The following is a 13,912-nucleotide window of genomic DNA, read 5'->3' on the forward strand; positions in this document are numbered from 1 at the left end:
TTCGGGTTCTGGGAAACGAGGCGACGGAAAGAAGGGTTTTGAATTTTAAAACTTGAAAGGACACAACTGTAGGTTTTGCAGGGAATAGGTAGCGTGTAGCAGAGGAGAGACGGCGAGAAGACTGATGGTTCAAAAAAAAAATAAATCCCGCGCAAATCAAAGTGATAAAAAGTCCATTTTGCCCTTAAATACATAATGATGCAATACTTTAAGTAGAGGGGTATTTAAGTAAAATGAGCTTTAAACATGCAGAATAGGCGCTCGAGAGAAAAAATAATTTTAGAGTTTTAGAACAATCAGACCTGATTCCCAGTTTGCCAACGAAAAAGTGGGAGCAGTGGTAAAGCATTTAGCAAACAAGAAATTTAGCAAACGGATTAGTATGCCACTGAGATCAAATTCTGCAGATTACTGTTCATATCTGATATCACCCAGAATTTTTCAAATTGCACCAAAATTATCAGAATGCATCTTTAACACTACAAATCAACATATATCACTTCATTTTCATATGGAAACATGAGAATACATCAAAACTTAATCAAAAGCATCAATCATACCAAGTTCTCTTCTTATTTTGCAGAAAATTTCCTCACTAAGTGGCTTTGTAAAAATATCAGCAAGCTGTTTTTCCGAAGGGACAAATTCGATTTGAATATCACCATTTTGAACATGATCCCTAATAAAATGATGTCTAATTTCAATATGCTTGCTTCTAGAGTGTTGAACAGGATTTTTTGATAGGTTTATAGCACTAGTATTGTCACATCTTATGGGAATGTGATCAAACTTAATTTCAAAGTCTTCAAGCTGTTGTTTCATCCACAAAATCTGTGCAACACAACTTCCAGCTGCAATATATTCAGCTTCTGCAGTAGAAAGTGCAACAGAAGTTTGTTTTTTACTGTGCCATGAAACTAATGCATGACCTAGAAATTGACAAGTTCCAGAAGTGCTTTTTCTATCCAATCTACTACCAGCAAAATCTGAATCACTATAACCAATAAGATCAAATGATTCACATTTTGGATACCATAAGCCAATGTTGTGAGTGCCAATGAGGTATTTAAAAATTCTCTTAACTGCTACAAGATGAGATTCTTTTGGACATGATTGAAATCTTGCACATAAACATACACTAAAATGAATATCTGGTTTAGATGCTGTCAGGTAAAGTAAAGAACCAATCATACCTCTGTAAAATTTGTTATCTACCTCTTTACCTTTTTCATCTTTCTCCAATTTAATTGTTGAGCTCATGGGAGTTCCAATACTTTTCATATCCTCCATTTTGAACTTCTTTAGCATATCCTTTATGTACTTGGACTGATTTATAAAAATTCCATCTTTCATTTGCTTAATTTGCAATCCAAGAAAGAAGGTAAGTTCACCCATCATACTCATTTCAAATTCACTTTTCATCATGTTGGAAAATTTCTTACAAAGAGAATGGTTAGTAGCACCAAAAATAATATCATCTACATAAATTTGCACAATAAGCATGTCTTTTCCAATTTTCTTAATGAAAAGAGTAGTATCCACTTTTCCTCTTTTAAAATCATTTTGAAGCAAAAATTTACTAAGTCTCTCATACCATGCTCTAGGAGCTTGCTTTAAACCATAGAGAGCTTTAGTAAGCTTATAAACATGATTTGGAAAGTGAGGGTCTTCAAAACCAGGAGGTTGAGCTGCATAAACTTCTTCATCAATGTATCCATTTAAAAATGCACTTTTAACATCCATTTGATAAAGCATGAAATTCTTAAAACATGCAAATGCACACAACATTCTAATAGCTTCAATTCTAGCAACCGGAGCAAAGGTTTCATCAAAATCAATACCTTCCTCTTGATTGTATCCTTGAGCTACTAGTCTAGCTTTATTTCTAACTACATGTCCTTTTTCATCCATCTTATTCCTAAATACCCATTTAGTTCCAATAACAGTATGCTTTTTAGGTTTAGGAACAAGTGTCCAAACTTTGTTTCTTTCAAATTGATTTAATTCCTCTTGCATAGCAAAAAGCCAATTTTCATCATTTTGAGCATCATCATATGTTTTGGGTTCAAATTGAGAAACAAAAGCAACATTACCAAAGTATCTTCTAAGTTGAGCTCTTGTCATCATTCTTTGTGATGGACTATCAAGAATGTCATCTTTGGAATGATTTCTATGGTATCTCCATTCTTGTGGAATATCTTGATGTTGAGGTTCCTCAATTTGTAGTTCTTCCACATTTGGTTGAGAGTCATCTTGAATTTCAATATTTGTGGAGCAAGGGAGTTCTTCTTCTTTATCATTTTGATCACCCTCCACTTGTTCTTTTGATTCAAGCTCATCATTATTTGACTTCTTTGAATTTAGAATCTGCTCAGTTTCATCATCACAAGAATCTTTCCTTTGCAAGGAAGTGTTAGCATCATCAAAAAGTATATGCATTGATTCTTCCATGGTTAATGTTTTTCTATTGAAAATCCTATATGCTTTGCTATTTGTTGAATACCCTAGAAATATTCCTTCACAAGATTTAGCATCAAATTTCTTGAGATTGCTGTCTTTGTTATTCAAAATGTAACATTTGCAGCCAAAGACATGAAAATATGCAATATTGGGTTTTCTTCCTTTCCATAGTTCATAAGGAGTTTTCTTTAATATAGCTCTAATGGAAACTCTGTTCAAAATGTAGCATCTTTGTATTCTGACACTTGAAATATTTTGGTAAACTGTTTTCATTCAGCATTGTTCTTGCCATTTCTTGCAGAGATCTATTTTTCCTTTCAACAACTCCATTTTGTTGTGGAGTTCTAGGAGCTGAAAATGTATGATAAATACCATTTTGAGTGCAGAAATTTTCAAATAAATTATTTTCAAATTCTTTTCCATGATCACTCCTCAAAGATGTAATGCAATATCCTTTTTCATTTTGGGTTCTTTTGCAAAAAGCTTCAAATATATCAAAGGTTTCATCTTTATGAGCAAGAAAGAAAGTCCATGTGAATCTTGAAAAATCATCAACAATTACAAATGCATATGCCTTGCCTCCTAGACTTCTAGGTGTGATTGGACCAAAAAGATCAAGATGTAATAATTCTAATGGTCTAGACGTAGTTACAACATTTTTTGATTTAAAAGATGATTTTGTATGCTTACCAAGTGCACAAGCTTTGCATTGAAATTCTTTTTCAAATCTTAGCTTTGGAAGTCCTCTAACAAGGTTCTTTCTTGAAAGTTTAGCAAGTGTACTCATGCTAGCATGTCCTAATTTTCTATGCCATAACCATGCATTATCATCCGAAGTCATAAAGCATGTTTCACAATTTTCTTCAAGACTTGTTAAATCAAGTAGGTAAATATTATCTATTCTAGCACCAGCAAACATAACATTATTTCCATGAATTTCACAATGTGTAGAAGTAAAAATAACTTTAAAACCATTATCACATAGTTGACTAACACTTAAAAGATTATACTTTAATCCTTGAACTAATGCAACATTTTCAATGCAAGGATTTTTACCAATTGTTCCACATCCAACAATTTTAGCTTTGCTTTTATCACCAAATTTCACATAACCTTCTTCTTTCAAGGTAAGAGAGGAAAACTTGCCTTTATTTCCTGTCATGTGCCTAGAGCAGCCACTATCAATGTACCAATGTTACATTTCCGGATACTCCTTAGGCGGACACAAATCAGTTAACTGTTCTTAGGTACCCAAGCAACTTTGGGTCCTTGGATGTTAGTAACATTAGGTACGGTTCCTTTAGGCACCCATACTTTCTTTGCCTTAAAGGTTCCTTTCCTAATAGGACAAGCATTAATCATATGACCATTATGATTACAATAAAAGCATGTAATACTCGGTTGAGAAAAGGATGTAGCTTTAACAAAAAATTGTTTGTATTTTCCATACTTCATAAATCCATCATATCCAATTCCAGATTTTTCATTTGTGAATCTTTGATTCCCAAGAAGTATATCAAGTGTTTCTTTCCCTTTTGTAAATTTAGTTAAATCTCTTGTTAAAGATTCAACTTTTTCTTCAAGGATTCTGTTTTTCTCAAGAAGTTGTTCACATACTTCTTTTGATCTTTGAAGCTCATCATTAACTTCCTTAAATAATTTCATTTGAGATTTATAAAATTCATTTTCCTTTGAAATCATACTCAATGAAATATTTTCTGATCTTAAAGCACAATTTTCATGAACTAAAATTTTGCATTTCTTTTTAAAAGTTCTATATTTATCATATGTCTTCACAAATGCAAGTTCTAATTCATCAACACTAGAAAGTTCAAGATTTACCTCATTTTCACTATCTTCGATGTGTGAGCTTTCACCTTTTTCTTCAATTGCCATCATACAAGTGTTTGCAGCCTCTTTGTCACTTGTTTCATCATTTGATGAAGAGTCACTATCACTCCAAGTTGCCGCCATTGCCTTCTTGCTTTTGTCCTTTCTAAACTTATTTTTCTTCTTCAAAGTAGGACATTTTGGCTTAATGTGGCCTGGTTTGTTACACTCATAACAAACTATTTCACTTGAATGATTTGGAGTCTTTGGAGCATATTTCTTAGTGAACTTCTTGTATTTGCTTCCACCTTTTCTAAATGCTCTTTTGAATCTTTTGACTATCATAGCCATGTCTTCATCATCATCACTTGAAGCACTTGAATCCTCACTTGAACAAGCTTTAAAAGCAACATTTTTCTTTTTCTCATCTACCTTTTCGGATATGAAAGCTATGCCTTTCTTTTTCTTTTGATCACCTTCATTCTCATCTTTCTTATAAATCATCTCATGTGCAATGAGAGAACCAATTAGCTCATCATAGGTGTATTTTCTGAAATCCTTGGTGTCTTGAATAACAGTAGTTTTTGCTTCCCACGTCTTTGGAAGAGACCTCAGAATTTTCTTTACAAGTTCTTGTTCTTCAAATCTCTTTCCAAGAGCTTTAAGTAGATTTACAAGGTCTGTAAATCTGGTACTCATCTCAGCAATAGTTTCACCAGGTTTCATCTCAAATAATTCATAATCACGGATGAGGAGGTTAGCCTTTGACTCTTTCACCACATCAGTTCCTTCATATGTGACTTCTAATTTGTCCCATATTTCTTTTGCAGTTTGGCATCCTGAAACACGATTATACTCATTAATATCAAGAGCACAATGAAGAATATTAATAGCCTTGGCATTTGTAGAAATTTTCTTCCAATCATTATCATCAAATTCAACTTCAGCTTTAGGAATTTGTACAGTTCCTTCACTGGTTTTATAAGGAATATAAGGACCATCTTTAACTATTCTCCAAGCATCAATGTCAACAGATTGTATAAAATTTCTCATTCTAGTTTTCCAAAAGGAGTAATTTGTGCCATTAAAAAGTGGTGGTCTAGTGATGGAATAACCTTCACTAAGAGGCGGTATACAGTGAGAATTTCTAGATGAACTAGCCATGTGTGTGGATCACTCTAAGGGGTTTAATCCTCAAGCAAGAGAGACAAGCTCTGATACCAAATTGATGTCCCAAATTATGTCCAAGAGGGGGGGTGAATTGGACTTTAAAAACAATTTTCGGTTCTTGCTCAAAACCTTTGAAAATTGCAGCTAGGTTCAACTAAATTAACTAATGTGAGAAATGAACAATATAGCTCTATTGACAAGTTGACTCAAGGTTAAGCTATATGCAATCAGTATACTGATATAACAGACTATACAAGCATTCAGTAAATATATCAGTAATCTGAATACGTTTTTAATACAGCAACCAAAGCAGTATACCAAATATCCTATCTGACAGCACAACAGATAACCAGCAGAATATATCAGATATCAACAAATTAGCAGCAAAAGCAGATTTAGCAGTAAACTGTTTTTCTCAGACAGCAGCAAGATCAACAGCATATGATATCAATTTTCATATCAGCAAAAGTATATCAATCATAAAGTTAAAATTGCATAAATGTAAATAGCAAGGGTTGAGAAAATGAACACTGGAATTTTTATAGTGGTTCGGCTTTAACTAGCCTACATCCACTCTCTCAAAGATCACACTTTGAGTCTTCACTCCACTATTCTTCTCTTTTCAAGGCAAGAGACAAAGCCCTTTACAAATCTTCTCAACAAAGCTTTTACAAGTAGCTTCACACTTCTACCAAGTGTTATCCCAAACACTTATCACAACCAAGCTTCAATAGGTGCTTGAATGACCTCTCACAAATGATAATAATGTGTTGAAAAACTCACTCTCACTCAATTACAACAGCAACTATAAAGAAGAGTTGAGTAAATAAGCCAATGATGAGCAATAAATCACTTTGAGCACTTTGAATGAAAGCTTTAAAGATTTTGAACAGTAGAGGGACTTTCATTAAGTGAAAAATGGCCAAAGGAAGGTGTATTTATAGCTTTGGAACGTTTGTTACCGTTGCAGAACCCATTTGAACATTACAGATACGAATTTCAAGAAAATAGCCGTTATTTTGTCGTTTTCTGCGATGTTGTGCAGAGTTGAAACAGTTAGCGTACTTGAGAAAATAGCAAACCAGTTAGCATACTAATATAAGTAGCAAACCAGTTAGCATACCAGGAAAAACTTTTCTGCATAACTTTCAAAACTATAAAACTTTACACCAAAACATAGTCAAACACTTTTTAGGCCAATATTAATAAAGAAAAATCTTTTGAGGGATTAAAAATAAGAATCATTGACTTTTACTCCTCAATTCTTTTCACAAGAAATCCTAAGAAATAAAACTAACTCTAATACTATATGTACCTTCAATTCTGATTTTCAATGCAGCCTTGGAAGGTAACCTTTTCTTCTTTTATCTCTTTTGCTTCGTCTTGTGTTATCCTTAGAATGTCATCTTTTCTTCATAAGGACCAATCCATCATAAAATCCTTTTGTCCTTTTTCTTTGAGATACACAACACTTAAAATAATGTTAGTTTGATTCTAGTTGAGTTTTGGTATCATCAAAATCTATGCTCCTTTGAGCTTGTGGGGTCAACAGTTAGGCATTTAGAAATAAACTCTGCCACATCTCTTTTCATACCCATCCACCAGTAATGCTCCTTTAGCCCTCTATACATTTTTGTGCCACCAGGGTGCATGGCAAAAGGAGACTCATGTGCTTCCTTCAAAATGATCTTCCTCAATTCAACATCATTAGGAACACATATTACGCCTGTGTAGCGATGAACCATCATCTCTGATTGAGAATTCTAGTTTCTTGCCCTGTCGGACTTCTTCCAACAGCTTCTGATACTTCTGATCATTCTGAGCAGCCATTCTAATCTGATCAATCAACACTGGCTATACATGCCATGCAACTGTTGTCTGCCCATCATCATTAATCTCTAAGCTGGCATGTAATGATCTCAACTCATGTACTAAAGACAAAGGAGTAACCCGTAGACTTGCCACAGTCTTGCGACTTAAGGCATCAGCCACAACATTAGCTTTCCCTGGCTGATAGTCTATCAAACAATCATAGTCTTTTATCAACTCTAACCATCTCCTCTGTCTCAAATTCAGCTCCTTCTGGGTGCCCAAATACTTCAAACTCTTATGATCTGTGTAGATGTAACACTTTTCCCCATACAAATAGTGTCTCCAGATCTTAAGAGCAAACACAATAGCTGCAAGCTCTAAATCATGTGTTGGATAGTTCCTCTCATGCGGTTTTAGCTGGCGTGATGCATAGGCAATGACATTTCGATCTTGCATCAATACACAGCCTAACCCATTGTGAGAAGCATCACTATATACTGTATATTCTTTACCCGGAGTAGGTAAAGTCAAGACTGGAGCTTCAGTCAAACATCTCTTCAATTCTTCAAAACTCTGCTGGCATTTGTCCGTCCACTGAAATTTCACATCTTTTCTAAGCAGCTTGGTCAATGGAGATGCCAACATGGAGAATCCCTTCACAAATCTACTGTAGTATCCAGCTAAACCCAGAAAACTACGAATTTCTGTGACATTTCTGGGTGGCCTCCAACTAAGGACAGCTTCAATCTTACTTGGATCTACCTTGATACCCTCTTCTGATACTACATGCCCCAAAAAGGATATTTCCTTCAGCAAAAATTCACATTTCGATAATTTGGCATATAGCTGTTTCTCCCTCAAAGTCTGCAGTACAATCCGCAGATGTCTATCATGCTCTTCTGCATTCCTCGAATAGACCAATATATCATCTATGAATACCACAACAAACTGGTCGAGGTATGGTCTGAAAATAGTGTTCATCAGATCCATAAAAGTAGCCGAAGCATTAGTTAACCCGAATGGCATAACCAAAAACTCATAATGGCCATAGCGGGTTATGAAGGCAGTTTTAGGAATACTTTGCTCTTGTACTTTTAACTGATAATAACCTGATCTCAGGTCAATTTTGGAGAACACAGCTGCACCCCTCAACTGATCAAACAAGTCATCAATGCGGGGCAATGGATATCTATTCTTTATTGTCACCTTATTCAACTGCTGATAATCAATACACAAGCGGAGAGTGCCATCTTTCTTCTTTACAAATAATACTGGCGCTCCCCAAGGTGACACACTAGGGCGGATAAAGCCCTTGTCAAGCAATTCTTGCAACTGCACTTTCAACTCTTTCAGTGCAGTGCCATTCTATATGGTGTTATGGAGATTGGGTCCACACCAAGCATAACATCAATTTCAAACTGCACCTCTCTTTCTGGAGGTAATCCTGATAATTCATCAGGAAATACATTCAGAAAGTCACATACAGTAGGGATGTCCTTCAGTGCTACACTCCCCACTTGAGTGTCTATCACATGTGCCAAGTATGCTTCACACCCCTTTCTAATCATCCTTCTAGCTAGTGCAGCCAAAATTATGTTTGATGGTAGTAAATGCCTCTCCCCATGTATTACCACATCACCGAACAAAGGGAGACCAAAAGTGACTGTCTTCAGTCTATAGTCAATCATGGCGTGATGCCTGGCTAACCAATCCATGCCCAAGATGATATCATACTCTCTGAAGGGCATTTCAATCAAGTCTGACAGGAAAACATGTCCTTGGATCACCAAAGGACAGTCTCTATAAATTCTGTTGACCCGGATCTCTTGTCCTAATGGACTAGTTACTAGCACTTCAAAACCCATTTGCACACATGGAACAGCAAGTGAACAGACTATGCTAGCACTAACATATGAATGGGTTGAACCGGGATCAAACAACACAAATACATCTTGATCAGAGATAGAGAATGTACCAGCTACCACATCAGAAGTCTCAGCCTCTTCTCGCTGTCTCATTGTGTAGACTCTGGCTGAAGCACTTCTTTGTGCTGACTGACCAACTGTTCCCTACCTGCCTGAAGCAGTACCTCTACCTCTGCCTCTTCCTCTGCCAAATGACTGTGAGCCTCTGGGAGCAGGACTCTGAATAGATCCCTCGGCAGTAGTAGGAGTTGGACCATATCTCGGAGACGGAGCACTAGTACAGTCTCTTGCTAAATGACCCTTGCCTCCGCAGTTAAAGCAGGCTCCAGTGGCCCAATAACACTCCCCCCCATGAATCTTGCCATAAGTCTCACAGGGGCGGGCAGAATGTGAACCCCTGCTCGACTGCTGACCAGACCTAGGGGGTCTCTGTCCAGAAAATCTGCCCCTACCAAATCTTCCACCTCGACCCCTGCTGGCTCCACTAAATTTCTTCTTTTTCCTAGAAGTCCCACCAGAACTCGGCTTTACTAACTTTTCCCCCTTGTCTTTCTCTGATTTCTCAGCTTTCTCTGATTTTTCTTTCACTGGGGTTGCTTCTGATTCTATTCTTTCCAACTCAAGTGCTTGAGACATGAGCTCTGAGAAGTTGTTGTGTCGGAATCCCACAACTTGCATCCTTATGCTGGGCTTCAAACCCGTCTCAAATCTCTTGCACCTTGCCTTGCTGGTAGTAAGGAGACTCCCCGCATAGTGACTCAGGCGGGAGAACTCCCTCTCATACTCTGCCACTGATCGATTTCCTTGTTTCAAACTCAAAAATTCTTGCAGTTTCTGATCAACATATGCATCTGGGATGTATTTACATGCGAACTCTCTCGATGAAGTCATCCTGTGTCAAGACCGGTGGTTCAACCAAACTGTGGGGGATGGTCTTCCACCAATCATACGCATCCCCTTGTAGTAGCGACACAGAGTATTCAAACTTCAGTTCATCTTGGCAGTGCAGCTTCTTAAATACTCTGTCCATTCTTTTAAGCCATTACTCTGCCTCCAAAGGGTCCACTGTACCCTTAAATTCTGCAGCCCCATACTTCAATAACTTATCATACTGTCTGGCTGGAGGCAGTGGTTATGCCACAGGTGGTTGGGGTGGAGTTTGAACAGGCATACCCCCAGCCATTTGTTAGGGTATCTCCTGAACAAGTAACACATGGAGATTTCCCTCCATTAGTTCATATTCATATGGCAATCTGCAGTTCTGCAGATTCAGCTCACAAACTTTGCTCAGTATTTTGATTGGGTTAATGGCATAATTTGGGTTGGTGTTCTTCATAAAAGTTTTAGATCTATATCTTATCTAATTACTGGTAAAATTTCAGGTCATTTTGACCTACCTAGCTCGAGTTATGACCAAATGAACAAATACTGTTCATTTGGTCAGTTTATCTTGAGACGACTGCGATTTTCCGACTTCGGCCACTTTGTTCACTAGGTTTTAGTCACTTTTTGGGCAGGCTTCCTAAATGAAAATTGTGTTATTTAGTGCCTATTTTCATCCTCAATTGGTCCCATATCCATTGGACTTGTAAAATTTCATTTTTGGTCCCTCAAAGGAGATTTTTAGTCATGGTGCATACCCAATCCGAATTTGACTTTGATTCAAACACTTCTAACACACTTAATTAGGTCACAAATAACCATTTCTTTCCTTAAACTATGTCAAAGACATCATTTAGCACTTCTTCACATTTTTGGTCTCTAAACCCTAAGTATCCAAACCCTAATTCACACTAATTTTTGCATTTACTTGAATTCTAATTGTATATGTGATACTCATCCATTCATTTACACTTAACAACTTCATTGTTTGCATCAAAACATCCATTTCAAACATAACCCTAGCTGTCCAATTTCATACATAGCTCCTCAACAATTGTTTTCCTTTCCATATTTTCCATGCAATTCACACTTATTCAACCTCATATCCATTCATAATACTTAATTTAAAAGAGAAAATGGACTTACCTAAATTTGTGAATTTCCACTTCTTCAATCCTTCAATTTTCCTTATCTTTTTTTTTTTCAATCTTCAAATCAAAGCTCAAGGGAAATTTTTTTCTTAAGGGAGTTGTGAAATTAATGGAGGTTTTTAGGGTTGTGAGAGCTTAACACAAGCTTTCATGGTGGAGGAAGAAAATGAGAGAGATGAGAGAAAGAGATGAATCGGTAATAAGGAGAAAGAAAGAAGCAAAATGAATTTCTTTTTGTTTTTTTATGTTATTTATCTCTTAAATTAGCCATTTGACTTGGTCAATTATTGGGCAAAATTAATTTTTATTTTCACATCATTTGTGATGTCAACAAGATGATGAAATAAAGCTTTTTTTTTTCTTTTTAATTTATTTTTCTATTAGTTCTTTAATTTAATTCTCGATTCTGAAATTTTCTTTTCTCCGATTTTATTTGACAGTTAGGTCAGGAGTCAGCTCTGGGGGTCAATTGACCAAATTGCCCCTCGCCGGTTCATCCCGATTTGCAAATAATTTCATATTTCTTTCGGCTCCCTGACCTAATTATTTGACTGGCTTAACAGTTCTTTTTCGTGATTTTCTCTTTTCCACTGTGTTTATAAGGGTCCTAAGGACCGTGGCGTCACATTTTACGGTTCGAAATTTGAGTTTAAAATGACTTCGCAGTCGTTCCCGAGAAGGTCACCCATCGTTGTGACTCTCAGCTCGTTTAACTTCTTATGTTCTATTTTTCTTATTTATACTTAACTAATTGAACATTACTAATTATTTGTGTTTATGGCTTCTCTAATTGACTTAAGTGTGGTTCTAATCCCCTTAATTGTCCGGACTGACACCGATCACCGGAATAATGAAATATACCAGGCTATACAAATGGGGTGTTACATAAAATATATTAAAAAAATCAATATTTAAATATTGTATCAATAAGTGAATGTCAAAGTATTAGTAACTAACAGTTATGGGATTTAATTCTCGTCCATTAGTTTGGTATAATTTGGCATAATGCTATTGATGTAAGCAAGAATTATCTAATAATATAGACAGGAGGCACGCAACGTTACCATTCGTGTTTAGCAGTTATTTGGACTGTCGTTTTCGTTAGCAATGTCTACACTACGAAACCAAACTTGCACAACTCTACAAGCTAAGTTCCCTTCAAAAGTAGATTCAAATTCATGTGGTCTTGAGAGGTTCAACTCTTGTCCGTTGTTACGGCTATCTTATATGGTCATGATTTATATTAGATACACGACAATCCTATGGTCCACCTTGATGGGTTGATTTCAAAACGTAAGCCGACATGCCCACCTCCCCAGCAAGCCCACGCATCCACCAATCACATGGCATTGGAGCTCCATCAAAGGGACTTGCTTCTGTTCTTTGTGTGTATATATTCAAGTCATTTCCTTTGCCCTCCACCTATCCCAAAAACTGTTAGGAAGCATTAATTCTTAATTAAACAAGATCAACTTTAATTAATAATGGAATGGTGATAATTAAAATTTTATTATTTAGCAAATTACCTCAAACAGTTTGAGGAATTTTTTGAACACCGGATCGGGTTGTAGCAAACCACCAGCCGTCTAGATGTCCAGCCTCTGATGGTATCCACACAGACCGGTTGTGAGGAAATTCTCCAAGACACTCTTAGAGAATATTGAGAGTTTTGAGTGCTAGCTCCTTTCTTTTTCTTTCTTCACCTTTGAATAGAAGACAAGCTTCCCTATTTATAGGGAATAACATTTTATAATTATAAATTTAACCCTTTAAATTTATTAATTATAAATTGACCCCTGTAGGAATTATAATTCACACAATTAATTCCTATAATTCTAGAAATGTTAAATTAAGTCTACACTCAATTATTAGGACATTAAGCAGTCTAAATAAAACTTATACTTCAGTCCTTAAGTCTCTAGAATTATTTTTATCAAGTCCAACTTGACAATTCAATTTAATTCCTCACTTTATGTGTGTGACCCATTAAGTTCCTAATATGTTGGCAATAAATATAATTAAATAAAATTAATACTTTAATTTTATCATCAATTTACAATTAATTAATTATATTTGTAGATCATTATTGACATCTAATAATGTGTAACGACCACCCAAATATTAGAACTTATCAAAGTGGTTTGACTAACCTTTCTGTGATCAGTCTGTCAGTGTAATTAATATCCCTTCATCATAATATTTCGATTTATACATTGAAGCATGGAATGTATCTGCTATATATAAATTATTTCTGTCCTCTTAGTATGATTGATTAATTAAATAAGATATCAATCTTATTTTACCTTGCGCAAGGATTTAACAATCCATACTGGCCAAGAACAATTGAAATATTTTCCTTAATTACCTAAGGTGATGAATTCTATCTTGACAATTAAATATCTCCACATAGTTCATACTATATCCAACAGCTGCCACATTCGTTATCTTTATATAGAATGACATGTGAGCAGTATCAAAATACAGTAATTCCTATATAAGATAACTTAATGTCTCAAGTCTAAGGATCATTTACATGACTGTCACGTGAGTCCTTCCATAGACACAGGTAAACTTCCATATAGAATCCTTGTGCGGGTCAGTTTAGTAAACTTGTCATCACAAGCACTTACACATTGGTTCTAGGTATCTCACATACCTCAGGTTAATGAGAACTGCTGCTTC

This window comes from Hevea brasiliensis, chromosome 8 (genome assembly GCF_030052815.1).
Source record: "Hevea brasiliensis isolate MT/VB/25A 57/8 chromosome 8, ASM3005281v1, whole genome shotgun sequence".
Classification (NCBI taxonomy): domain Eukaryota; kingdom Viridiplantae; phylum Streptophyta; class Magnoliopsida; order Malpighiales; family Euphorbiaceae; genus Hevea; species Hevea brasiliensis.